Source organism: Antechinus flavipes, chromosome 1, assembly GCF_016432865.1.
Source record: "Antechinus flavipes isolate AdamAnt ecotype Samford, QLD, Australia chromosome 1, AdamAnt_v2, whole genome shotgun sequence".
NCBI classification, from domain to species: Eukaryota; Metazoa; Chordata; class Mammalia; order Dasyuromorphia; family Dasyuridae; genus Antechinus; species Antechinus flavipes.
In genome coordinates, this window is record NC_067398.1 from 573,755,585 (window position 1) to 573,769,903 (window position 14,319).

Genomic DNA, 14,319 nt, shown 5'->3' on the forward strand with positions numbered 1-14,319 from the left:
GATCTCCTGGGGGAGTCCCGTTGTGGGGGTGCTTCTCGAGGAATAAATCTGGCTCGGGCTGTCAAGTGGAGTTTAGATTCTGCTAATAGTTTGCTTTCTTGGGGGAGGTTTGAAAAGGGGAAAAAGTGTAATTCCACAGACTGGAGACTACGACAATTTTTTCAAATTAATTTTTTTTCAATTAAGCATTTGTTTTCTTTATTTCTTATAAACCCTATCCCCTATACACACGCACAACACACACACACACAAACCACAAAAACAAATCTCTTGAAACTCATTGACAGTTGAGCAAAACAAATCACTACATTGACTATCCAAAAGACATGTTACAATTAGTATTTTCAGGAGAGATGCCCGAGACTGTCTGTTAGAGTCGGGTCACCTGTTGTCTCAAAACCATCTTTCTAAATTTATCAGACCTGAGATTTCATCAGCGATCTAGAGCTCCAATAGAAGAACTTCACCAAAACGATCAGGGACTTTAGAAGTTCTGTAACATTTTTCAGTCAATATTATATCTAAAACTGACTTCTAAACCAACTCTCTTTTCTAAGCCATCCCTGAGCCGTGCCGCATGTCTAAATAGCCTCTGAAAAATACAACCTCAGGCAAAAGACGCAAAAGTCAAGTTAACTCCTCTCTAGATGTAGACTTTACTATCAATTATCAGCTTCTCCCACCCTCCCAAAAGAGGGAGTTAACAAAATGGAGAGGCTCCTTACTCCAGAAATAACTTGACTGAGTAATGCATTATTCGATAAATGTGACCTAGAATATTTATTAAATTTAATATGTAGGTCAGAATTTCGGTAAATCTTTTCTTTCACAAGGACTACAATTACTATCCATATCTTAGAGGACCTCAGCATAAATGTTTCCTCAAATAGTAATCACATACATACTTTCTCAATTTACTCAACTCCTGGGACTTACTGCAATTGATCTATCTATCATGTATAAGGGATGGTCACATATTTAAACTTGCCATTAAGCACAACTGTTTTACTTCCAAGATCAAGGACTCAGAAATGCCTTTGTCCTGTCCTAAACTATTATTCCTTTCCCTCTCTGTGCTTTATTCTTCCTACAATCTACTTGTTGTCCTTGTCTTGACATTCAATGCCTATTTCTCCCCTTCACTTTCCTCCCTTAATCCTTTAATAATTCTACACTTGATACTCAACAACTCTCCTATTGACACTCACATTTTAGCAAACCATCTATCCCTGAGTTATTCCCACTACTTTTCTATTCAGGTGCTGCTGAAAACAACTTAAAGACAATCCTGCCACAGCTTCACTAAGGCAATCCCATTTACTCCCCTCTAATTGATTCTCCAGCCACTTTAACATCATTTATAAATTTATTCTTCTCACCTTTTCCCCACCACTCAAAAACTCAAACTAAGACTGTCATACTTAAAAATCAGAGGAACCAAATAAGGAATAAAAGTGATCACAAAAAATGAAATGGACAATTGTGATTAAAATCAAAAAGCCTTTGCATAAACAACAAAAAAAAACCCTCTTAACTTTGCAATTTTTTCTAATTAAAATATCTAATGTGCATATGGAATTGATACATGCAAACACATATGTATATAAATATGTACATATACACATAAACAAAAATGCTATTCTTAAGAAAACTAATGTCAAATAATATGTGAAGAGAAGAAAGTTCATAAAGAAGAAAGTTATCAATACAGGAAAAAGTGCTTCAAAACTCAAATAGATTAATGTAAATTAATATAACTGAGCTTTCACTTCACACACATTAGATTGTCAAAACATTTTTAAAAAAGAAAAATAGCAATTGATGGAAGGACCCTGGGAACATAGGCATACTAAGATATACTATAAGTGGAGGTGTGAATTGTTTCAAACATTTGGCAAAGCAATTTGTAATAATATCCCCTCCCATCACTTTGCCCAGCAATGCCTTTATTAGACATGTACTGCCAAAAAAAAAAAAAAAAAAAAAGTTAGAGACAAAGGACTCTTGTACAAGAATATAAAAAACTTTTTGTTGTCACAAAATGTTGGAAACAAAGTGAGTGCCCACCAATTGATAAATGGCTAACCAAATTACAGAATAAGAATATAATGAAATATTACTTCATTATAAGAAATTATGAAAGAGATGGATTTAGAAAAACCTAGAATACTTGGTTAACTGATGTAGAGGGAAATAAGCAGAACTAGGAGAACAAAAACAAAAGTGTAATAAAAATAACTTAAGAACTCCAATCTATAAGACCAAGGAAGACTTCAAGGAAATTTATTATTTTGTTTGTTTTAGCTATTGTGTTAAATTTATTTTTTATGGGAAAAATTATTTTTTTCTGAACTTGAGATAAACTAAACATTTATATAACATAATAGAATAAAAAATGATTACACATAAACAGCAAATCTAATATGTGTAATGTTATTCCTTTTACATACATAATAAAGTTATCAAATAACTTTCTTTTTTCCTTGCCCCCTCCTGCTTCAAAGAGCTGTACATTATTTAGAAATTATTTGGAAATATTTTGTTATTTCAGTCATATTCACTTATATTCAGTTGGTTCAGTCATATCTAACTCTTCATGACTCCATTTGGGGTTTTATTGGCAAATTTTATTGGCAAAGATACTAGAGAAGTTTACCCTTTCCTTCTCCAGCTCATTTTATGGATGAGAGGAAGTTGAAGCAAAAAAGCTTAAGTAACTTGACCATAATCACACAGTTTATAAGCTGGATTTTAGCTCTTTTCTTTCCGATTCTAGGCCTAATGCTCTATCCACTGGGCCATGTAGTTGCCCCCATTTAAGATATATACATAGAAATATAAACACAATTCAAATTTTTATTTTTTTTTCCTGGAGTAAAAATTTAAGTAGCATTAATGCTTAATATGTTTTTGCATTGTATTCTTCTATAAATAAAAAAAAAAAAGGAATTTCAACAAAAAGCCAGCATAAAGACCTTTGGAAACAAAAGAAAGAAAATTCAAGTAATACAACACTATTCTATAACAATTAGAATTTGCAATAATGTATTCCCCAAAGCAGATAAAGATATCCAAAACAAAATATCCCCCAAATTTGGAAAAAGCATGGACCTTCAATTTGGAGCATTCCTGAAAAACAACCAAAAAGAAACAAAGAAACCGAGAAAAACGACCAACAAGCATATGAGAGCCAATTTGAAATTTATCCATTTGCAAACCTTTCAAGCAACAAAAATACAAGAAAAGAAAATACAACTACCAGAAAAAAAAAGTAATTAAGTGAATCAACAAAGATTTTTTTAAAAGGAAAAAAAAAAGACCCTTTCGGTTTGTTTTTTTGTTTGTTTTTGTTTTTGAAAGAGGACCATGAAGAGATTTTTTTAAAGTTCACAAGGAGATAAAGATGAAAATGGAACTTAAGTAGGAAAAAATGACATTCAAAGAATGGGTCTAAAGCTTCATGGTATAAACTCCAAAATAACACTCTAGGTTATTCAATATATGAGCTTCTATTATTGAAGCCCCATTTGTAAATCAATATGTTTTGTTAAACTATATTGTAGAATGAAAGACTTTGTAAATGGGAATAGGGGAAAAAAAGAAATATGGTTTATATGTGATATTCCCTAAAAAAGGCAATGGATAAATGAAAAAAGGAATATACCTACTGTAATTTCTGAACAAGAAGAGTGACCATAGGAATATGGGAAAGGTCACAAAAAGGAGTGATTGAAACAGAAAAAAGGAAAGAAGGAAAACTCAAACCAGTAGGACGGGCAGTAGATCCCACTAAAGAACATTTGTGAAGGAAAAGAGATATATAATAGAAAAATAGGGGCCTTGTGGTGGATCTAAGTTAAAAGGAGTTTGTGTGTAGGAATACCACTTCCTCTAAGAGTGTTTTGTCTAGAAATAACTATATGGAGCAGAAGAATAAATTATCAGAATATCTATAAATGGAAGAAAATTAACAGAACAAAATAAATCTTCCTTAGTAAAAGGTAACAAAACTAACAAAGAATTTTGAAGACAAATTTGGGGAGTAGATTTTAAATGAACAATTTAACTGAGAGGGGGACAAGGGGGACAAGAAAAGAAAAGAAGAAAAGACTTAGATAAGTAAAATTTAAAAAAATAAAAAGAAACAAATAATCTAAGAAAAACTCCAATATCAGGAAAAGAGTTGACAAATGAAAAAGAGAGGAAAGTTACCAGAAGGGCATGTAGGAATAGAGCTATATCAAAATAGATTAATTATGATTAATCGTGGGGATGAAGTTCTTACTTAAAAGAAGAAAAGGGGGAAAATCGTAATTTTAAAAAAAATTAGAGACATAAGTAGAGGAAAATAAAAATATCAGGCAGAGGTACCTGTCATGCTCCTAATGACAGGGCTTTCATAGACAATAAGAAAACTTTCTAACAAAAAGGGCTATTCAAAAGTGAAATGAGTTGCCTCAAAAGTTTCCCCATTCTTTGATGTCTCCAATGAGAGCCTGTACAACCATTTTCCAAGTATGTCATGGTATGAATCTTTCATGTGTCTATTAAAGAAATATATGACTAAAAAAAAAGGTGGAATGTAGGAAGAATAAGAAATAATTAGTATCTAGTTCAGTTACTTTATTGGTGTCCAGTATGTCAAGAAAATTAAAGGAAGGCTACCAGAATATTATATGAACTCCTTGTGTAGAATTTACAGGATATGGACCAGAATCACATAGGATGAGAAGGCATTGATTGGTTTTAATCTATACCATGGAAAGTGTGTATCCATATCAATGGAATCATAGATCCATTTTTTAAAATCCAGTATCATTTACAGAGGAAAAATTTAAGTAGCATATCTGACAAAAGGAGTAGAGGTTATATTGACAAAAGGAAGAGTCTATTTCAATATTTTCTATACATGTCTTAAAAGCATACAAGATCCCTTGATATATATATATATATATATATATATATATGCAACCACAAAAATAACCTTAATTATCCTCTGCTGGTCAGTAACAAGTGAAGCATCTAACAGATCTATTCATAATAATTTGGAAGATAACCTGTGCAAAACCTAAAATTAAGTTTGTGGAGGAGTTTACTATAAATGCCAAGGTTCTCCAGCTCTTCCTGTTTTTATATGACTATGCCAATTGCCTCAAACTCCAGAATATTAATGATCTACTTCAATGAAATGCTTGTGAAAGCGGTCAGTCTATTAAAATAGAGGGGGGGGGGGAAGTGGTGGAATCTGGTAATTAAAAATTATTGTCCAGATTATGACATGATGATGTTCAAAGGATAGCCTATTGGTTTCTTATATCAGTGCACAGATCTTAGACATTTTGACTTGGACTGAGATCTTAATAAAAACAAACAAACAAAAAACAAAATTTTATTTGGGAAACTGGGTAGCACTTTCAATTATAAGATACCTTTCCTTTTCAAGACTTATTGATTGCATAAAATTGAAAAAGGTTTTTTGCAACTAAAATCAACACAATTAAAATTAGAAGGGAAATAATGAGTCAAGAAAAATAAATTTATAGCAAGCTTTTCTAATAAAAGCCAGATGTCTAAATTGTATAAAAAATTGATAAAATTTAAGAATAAGAGCCATTCCCAAGAGATAAATGATCAACCTATATGAACAAATACTTCATAAGGAAGAAATGCAATCTATCAGCAACCATGTGGAAAAAATCTCAATAAGATGAGATTTTCATCTCATTCAATAAGATGAATTCAAATTAAAACAAAACTCTAAAGGTCTATTTCACCTCTATCAGATGCAATGAATTGGGCCAACCATTTAGGAAAGCAATATTTAACTATATTCCAAAATAACCTTAATTTGTGCATACCCACTGATACTAAGTATATATCACAAAAACAGGCAAAGGACCCATATGTACAAAAATATTAGCAACACACTTTTGAAAACATGCTCATCAAATGGAGAATTGTTGAAATATATAGAATTAGAATATGAATATAATTAGAATATGAAAATATTATGATGCCTATAAAATGAAAAAAAAATGCAGGGTTTTTTGCTTGTTTTTTTGTTAATCAGCAAAAATACATCCATTTTTTCCTTTGTTGAATTGTATTTAGTTTTGCTGAGTAAATGATTCTTGACTATAAGCCTAAACTTATTTGTTTTCTGGAATACTGTATTCCAAACTTTCCACTTTTTTAGAATGGTGGCTTCTAAATTGTGCATTATTCTGACAATGGCTCCTCAGTACCTGAATTCTTTCTTTCTGGGTGCTTGAAGCATTTTTTTTCTTTGACCTGAAAACTCTGGATTTTGACTATAATTTTCCTGGTGCTTTCATTTTTGGGAAATTTTTTTTTTTTTTTTTTTTTAGGAGATAGATTCTATTTTCACTTTCCTATCTAGATCTAAGAGATCCTGGAAGTTCTCTTTTAAGATTTCTTGAAATATGTCTAAGCTCTTGTTTTAGATGTCACATTCAGATAGTCCAATGAATTTTTAATTTTTACTCCTTGGTCTGTTTTCCAGATCAATCACCTTTTCTATGAGATACCTTTTATTTGATGGAGTCACATTTGATCCATTCTGATTTTCAGTCAGTCTGTTGTTTAGGCAAGATTTTAGTAACTTTTTCAATACTTCTAGCACTCTTTCATTGATAAAAACATTTTAATTCTTAAAAAAAAAAAAACCATCTCTTTTAGGAATTTTAGTTGAATTTGTACCCAACTTTTATTGTTCTTTGAGACTTTGTAAATTTTTTCAGATTCATTCTCTTTTAGATCTGTATCTAGAGCAAACCTCTGCGATAATAGCTTTTTCTGACAGTATTTTTTGTTTGTTTACTATTCTTCTAGCCAACTTCTTGACTTTAGAATTGATGTTAGAACTAGATTTGTGTACTTCTGGAAGGAAGATTTGACTTGTCCTGTTTTATTATCTTAGGATATTAAGTTTTATGTTCCTAAATCTCAGGGACAGCTCCATCTGGAAACCTGGAAGTTTTTGGTTGTTGTCCTTCATTCTCAAAGAGGACCAAAATGACATCACCTTGTTAGAGTTAAGTTGCCATGAGTATCTGACTGTGACTGATAAGATCAGTATGAGCTCAGAATGTTCTGCTACAGGTCAGACACAAATAGGCTCTATGAACATTTGGGGTGGTTTCTCTTTGTGCATCTCACATTTCTTCTGAGCTAATTCAATTCTGCTTTGCTTATGGAGCACAATATTTTCTCTGATGAGGATATGCTATGTTGGGGCATTCTCTGCCAGTGTCTCCCATGTCATAGAATCAATTCTAAAGTTCTTAAGAAAGACCTTGGGGGTGTCCTTGTATCGCTTTTTCTGACCATATTGTGAGCACTTGCCCTTTGTGAGTTCAACATAAAATAGTCTTTTTTGGCAATTATACATTTGGTATTTAAACAATGTGGCCAGCCCAAGAGAGTTATGTTCTCTGCAATAGAGTTGGAATGCTTTGCAGTTTAGTGTCCACTTACAGGCTTTTAGTACTCCCAAAGTGGTCTGATCCAAGGCAAAATTCTCTTGCTTCCCTTCCTGATCTGAGCTCTGCAAATTTAAGATTTAAGTGTGAACAACAATAGACTGCTTTTGAACTTAGGTACTATTAGCTTGGTGACATGGTTCAGAGTAGAGTAAAAGAATGGGACATTATTATTTGTTCTGGGATTCCTGGCCTGGTTGATCCTCTTCAGGATTCAGCCTGAGCTAAAAGAGAGAAATGAGAAGTTGTTTGCTGAAATCTGAGTCATAATACTTACTTTTGAAGCTCTTCCTTTCTCAATATCCAGTGTCTGCAGATCTTTTTATCTGTTACCTTATGCCAAAATGACCTAGAAAAATAATTTAGTGATTTTTTCTTGGATTTTTCCATGGGAATTTGACCTCATGCATTTTCTAGATAATTTGGAAGAAGATTTGGGATCAGGTCTTAGTACTTCTGCTAATTTCCATCGTGGCTTTCTCCTCAAATATTTAGCTTTCAAAAAACCTGAGAAAATTTATATGAACTAATGCAGAGAAAACTGAAAGCAAAACCAAGAGAACAATTTATACAGTGAACACAAATATATAGGAAAAAAAAAAAAACAGCAACTTGAAAGTCTAAAGAAGTCTAGTCAGTTCAAGGACCAATCATTATTCCAAATTACTTATGATGATTCATCCTTCCCACTTCTTTCTCTAGAGGTGAATAGACTGGGATACAGAATAAGACACATTTTTAAATAGGAAAAAATAAATTGAAGTCACCTCCAAACCCTGAGGGAGCATTGGAATAGTCTTCAGTGGAAGACTTTGAAAAAAAAATTTAATTACAAGTATTGTCACTTTAAAATATGATAGACATACACAGAGGGAATGAATATATAGTCCCTTAATAGTGCTGAAATACAAGGTAGAACCACCCCTCTCTTGGAAGAGTATGTTGGGGCATTGTGCTAACTTCATGGTCCATACAGCATGATACTGCAACTTCCTAACTCCCTCTCTAGTTCTAGACTTTACCAATGACTGTACTTGGTACATGGTAGACACTCAATAAATATGAATTGAATGAAACTGTACTCTTTTTCCAGGGATGATCTTTTCCCAGGACACTGTTGCTTTCCTCTACCTTTGCATATTTGGGTGTCTATGGGGGATGTGCCATCAGAGCAAAGGGCTGGACTCTCTGGAGGTTAACATTTCAAATCTCTTCCAATATGATTTGATCTGAACAAAAAGATTTTTTTTCCCTAATTCTAAGGCTTTCTGTCTTAGAATTAAAAATGGCATTTATAGAGGGCAGAACTTTGGAGAAGTATACTTGTTTTCAATAAATTTTAAAAATTGATTAGATTACAACAAGGTTAAGAAAATATATCCATGCAGGAGGCAAAATCATTTTGAAGATATTGAAACATAAGATTCTCAAGATATCTAAAAGGTGATAGTTTATTAAAAATCTAGGAAGAAAAATTTGTAGTCTTCGTGCTGACAAGAGATTTTAATCTCAAGGCATAAAATGTTATGAAAAGAATATCAACACATTTAGTTCTCTTACGAATGGTTTGGGGTCTATCTTTTAATGCCTTAAGAGATAATCCACTTAGAGAGATCCATTTTTACTAGAGTTTATTCATTTGAAGGTGACTAAAAGTTAAATTTTTTTAAAATAAATAACTTATTTAATATTCATTGCTTTGAAATTGATTTTTCAATATGTTAATGTATCCATCCTAGAACTTTGTTACAACTGAAATTAATCTGACAACTTTTAAATGAATTAATTTTTGATTAATTCATCTTCTTATTAAAAATATTTTGTTATTCCTTATCAGAATCTTCTCCTCCTAATGGAGGAATGAACAGTGCCAAGAATAAAAAAATTGGGTTCTAATTTTCAGTTTATATTTTGAGTTTCTTAAATATATCATGATAATTGACTATACTAAAAATATAAATTTTCTAGTCTTAAATGGTTCCAATTTGATTTTCTAATGATGAGACATAAGATTTGAGCTAACTTTAATTATATTAGCAAAGTAAATTTAAAATTGTGTTGAGACCAATTCTGTAGGAGTTTTTTTTTTTTTTTTTTCTTCCCCAACAGGAGGGAAGAAAAGGTTATTTTGTAAGTGACCTGAACCTTCAGGTTCAGCCAAGATACTAGTTAACTGGAAGCTACTTTGAGACCACATTCAAACCAGAGGAATGTATCATATTTCCAGAGAACCAGACAACTACATGAGATGAGACTTCTATGAAATGGGCTATTAAAAAAATTATAATTTGCTTTTTCCTTATATACCTTTTCTTTGTAAGACCTATTTACCAAAAGGACTGTCCCCTTTGATTTTGTCAGTTTTCTTTTTCTCTTCACATTATTTTCCCTTATAAGTCCCAAGTTTAGACATCCTTGATGAAGAATTTGTCATTGAAGAGACTATATCTCTCAATAGAATCAAATTGGGGAGAGAAATTATTATTTCTTTCATATATTAATAATCAATTATTAAATTAGGACTTAAGGGTTTTTGATCTAAAAATTAACCATTGTGGGAAATCTTGGGTAGTAAGACTTATCCAGCCAGGAAGACTAAGATCTAATCAAAAACAGTAAAAAAAAAAATTGTAAGTTTAGATGGAAGAGTAGATTCCTATTCATTGTGTTTACCTAGATAGATCTGGGAAAATGCAGATTTTCCCTTTTGCCATGAGTTATATGAAATTCATGTGGATAGTGATGTCTCAAGTAAGACTAGATGTTCAATGTCATGTATATCAAGACCCTTAATGGAATAAAACCACCTCTCATAATCTTCAATCCCTCTTATTGTTAACCAATCAGAGTTAATTGCCACCTTCAAGGTGGGGGGTGCCAATCCATACTCTTCCAAAGACATAAGTATTGAATTGGATCTATGCAGGGGGTCTGGCATTCAAGAGTGTCATTTACTCTTTTATTGATAATGCTATCTAGTTATCATTATCATTAATAACTACCCACCCATATGCTTATCACTACAAAAATTTTGAGAATCCACCACATACAAATTCATACTTTGATGTCTTCTTGTGATAAGGTAACCATGGGTTCCCTAAAACAATGCCAGAAGCACACAGAGAGCTTCTGCCATGTCGCAATAACTTTGAGAATTATCATGGCAACAGAATGAATCTGTTTTCCAAAGACTAGGACCAGCCTAGCTAATTAACAGAGAAATTCATTACCAATAGAGCCTCCACTTAGTGATGGATTTTTAACCAAGGTGAATTATGAAACCAAGAAATATAATAGTACCTAATTCTTTGTGACTCCTTCTGTTTCTGCATTGACAGTGGCTGAGGAGTGGCTGATAAGAATTATATAGTTTTTAAATTGTAAACTCAAAATATGAGATTCTTGCTGAATGACTGAATATTATACTAGAAAAACTGATTCATCTCAATTTTGACATCAGTATAAATGAAACCAGAAGTCAGAAGGAAGTTGTTAAAGGAAGAGGGAAAAAAAATAAAAGGATGGATCACAGATTCTCCTTAAAGAGTCAAAGTAACTTGTGCAGTTGATTTTACTTTATGTCCAAAGATACAAAGAAATGTCATTTCATGGGGTATTTGGTTGCCTGGTATTGCAGAGATCATAAATATTAGCAGAAAAGTAGGGAGGAGGAAGAGAGTAAGGGGGGAGGAGGAAGGAAGAGGACAGAGAAGAAAATGAGAGAGAAGAGAAAAAGCACTATATCACAGATATGAGGTAATAAATGCCTGAATTAGGACAGTAGCACTGGAAATAAAAGGTTGGGAGGAAAAGTGAGTAGTAGTAGTAGCTGTCCCAAAGGGGATCCAACTGGCCAAATTCAATTGGTCAATAATCCTTCCTTCCTTCTTTCCTTATTTTCCTTTCTTCCTTCTCTCCTTCTTTCCTTCCTTCCAATGGGACGAATAAGATCCCAAGAAAAAGATCTTCAACAAAAACCAGATCTTTGGTAGGTAGATAGGTAGGTAGGTAATAAGGAAAGGCATTAGCAGAAAAGGACCTGATTTATATTGTATACAATCTAGAAGCCAAGCTACTCTGAGGCAAACAGGGAGGAATACTGATAAGATTCTTATCTGGGTCTCAAGTGGGCCTTTTGTTTTTACTGAGGCCTTTTTGCTCCTTTCCTGGACAAAATCATGATGATCTCCACAATTTACTATATCCAATCAGAAAGCCAACCTATTATGTCCTCCCTCGAGGTTATACTTCCCCTATTAAAAGACTTATTTGTACTGTAATTCCCCTGCTAAACTTCTTTAGGAATTTAGCCTGCTAGTCAATGGCAATAATCCCTTGCTAAAACTTTTCTTAAAAAAATGTTTTTAGTTAGCTTTATGGAATGGAGGATTCCACTCCTTAATGGCTTCTTAGCCCCTAGTTAATTTCGAGTTCTTCTAGGAAACTTATGTTGTGGCTGATGTAGGCAAATGATATGGCACCAGATAATGTGTTTTAGGAGAGCACCAAATTTGGGAGTTCGGCTATGTGAATAATTCACAATAGCCATTCTTTTTGGCAAAAAGTACGTTTATTTAGGAGAAGAGATTACAGACAAAATGAAGAGATGCAATATACAGCAGGAATGATAAATATGAAAGAGTGGAAGAGCATGTAATTATCAACAAAGGGGTTTTAATAATTAATAATGGAAAAGACAAGTTCCTTAGCAGATTCACAATTACCCAGTAGAAAGGGAACACCCTATGAGGTTGGGCCATGCCCTTAGCTGGCAGGCTAAATCTTAAAAAAGATTAAGCCACCCTAAAAGGCTTGGTCAGCTAAAAGGAGAAATGAGGTTTGAGGAGAGATTGTATAAGATTAGGAGAGATACCATGTAGCATGGGGGGAAGGAGGAGTAAAGGGGAGCAGTAAGGGGAAAGACACCATGAGAAAAAATGTTGTGGTAAATTGACTCAAAGGAGGGCAACAAAGATGACATGGGCCATAAGCAGATTTACAGGGAAAATTTAACCTCAGAGGCATGACTGGGATTTCTGACAGAACACAGCAAGGTGAGGTTGCCCTGACCGCCACAGGGGTTGAACCTCAGTTGACATAACTTGGAATTCTGACTGGAAGACCTCCACAGAGGATGGGACTATGTAGTTAAACTGATTTTTTTTTTTTTTTTTTTTATCTGAGCCTTCTCCCTGGCCTCCTTGGGGAATAATTTCATTAATGCTGCCAATCACATCTAGCCATTCAGGATTTCATTACTTAGCATTCATCTTTCCTCTTGTTAATTGCAAAACAAACAAACAAACAAAAAAAAACACAAAACCCTTTTTTCTTTGCTAAAAACCTCACATGGATTTAGCTTGCTGTTAGCAACATAATAAAATCTTTGCCTCTTGATTTGAACATTGTCTAAGCCTACAAATTCTTTTGAGACAACCAACTATCCATAATCCATAATTCCAATATGCTTTTGGGGTCCAACACTCCTTCACCTCATCATCCAGAGGCCTAAATGGTGAGAATCTGGCTATACCTCCAAACCCCATCACCTCCTTTCTCCTTTCTTCCCTTCTCTCTATCCACATAGGGAATCATATCCTTACATGTGAGTGTTCTGTCTAAAATTATATATTTTGATCACTGAAACCTCACAAGGTATCTTGGGGTTTGTTTGGGGTTAGATTTTTTTTTCCTCTTTTCTACTTATTTAGTCTATCATTGTAAAGCCTAGAACAATTAACTCTTTTTGTCCATGTAGTTTCATTTATGACTTCTTGAAATAGAATTCTGGAAAACCAGACTGATAAAACCCTTTGGAATTCAAATGACTTTGGCCAGTCTTAACCTCAAATCACCTTGGCTCTCACGGATTGTCCAATTATAGTCCACGACCAGACCAGTCCTCACTTGACCATTATTTGGGTCTTGAAGTCTGGGAATAAGTGAAAATAGCAATTGTTTCTATTCTGGTCAGAAATCCTGAGAGTCTTCCCCTCTGTTGCTTTTTTTTTTTTTTTTAAATAAGCAAACTAGTCCATCTTTTGTATTATTTCTAACCTAGTATTAAATTACTGAACGGGTGTTGCTTCAGACAACCTAAGGCCTAGGGAATAACCTTAGCTTAAAAAGGCCAAAGTCTGCCACTGTGTCTGGTGTCATCTCTAGTCATCCTGATTTATGCCTTGCCACTAGAAGAGTGAAACTAATGATTTTGCATAACCCCGCCTCACTAAAATCCTGATATCTTTGGTGCTCTCCAAGAACTAAGGACAAAATTGGTTCTATTATCTAGTGCAAAAATAAAAACACAAGACTCACTGACCAGATATGAATCTCAATACACTCAACTAGAATGTTCAGTTCAGGCTCAACAGCTTGAATCAGATTAAAATTTAATTGGGAAATATTAAAATATTTAAAAATACAATAAAATAAAATAATATTAATATGTAAATTTCTAAGTCAATCTGTTGCCCATAGGGATACTTATATAGGGATGCCCATTTCTATTTGAGTTGAATAGCACCAATCTAGCACATTTTTTTCTCTGTTGTCTACAAGGAGAGCATGAAATTTTGCCACATGCTTTGCTGGAATTCAGACTTGGTATGTCTATTGCTTAGCAGGTAACACTATGTCTGTGATTCCTCTTCTGTTCTTTTCAATTTTTTTAAAGATCTTTTATAGCAGCTCAACAATCATATATGCCAAGTTCTTTTAATTCCACGAAATACTCTCTATCCAGGCTCAGTGAACAGAGACCACTGACCACTAGGCAAACTCTCTCCTAGCACCTTTTCACTTATTTTGAGTGTCA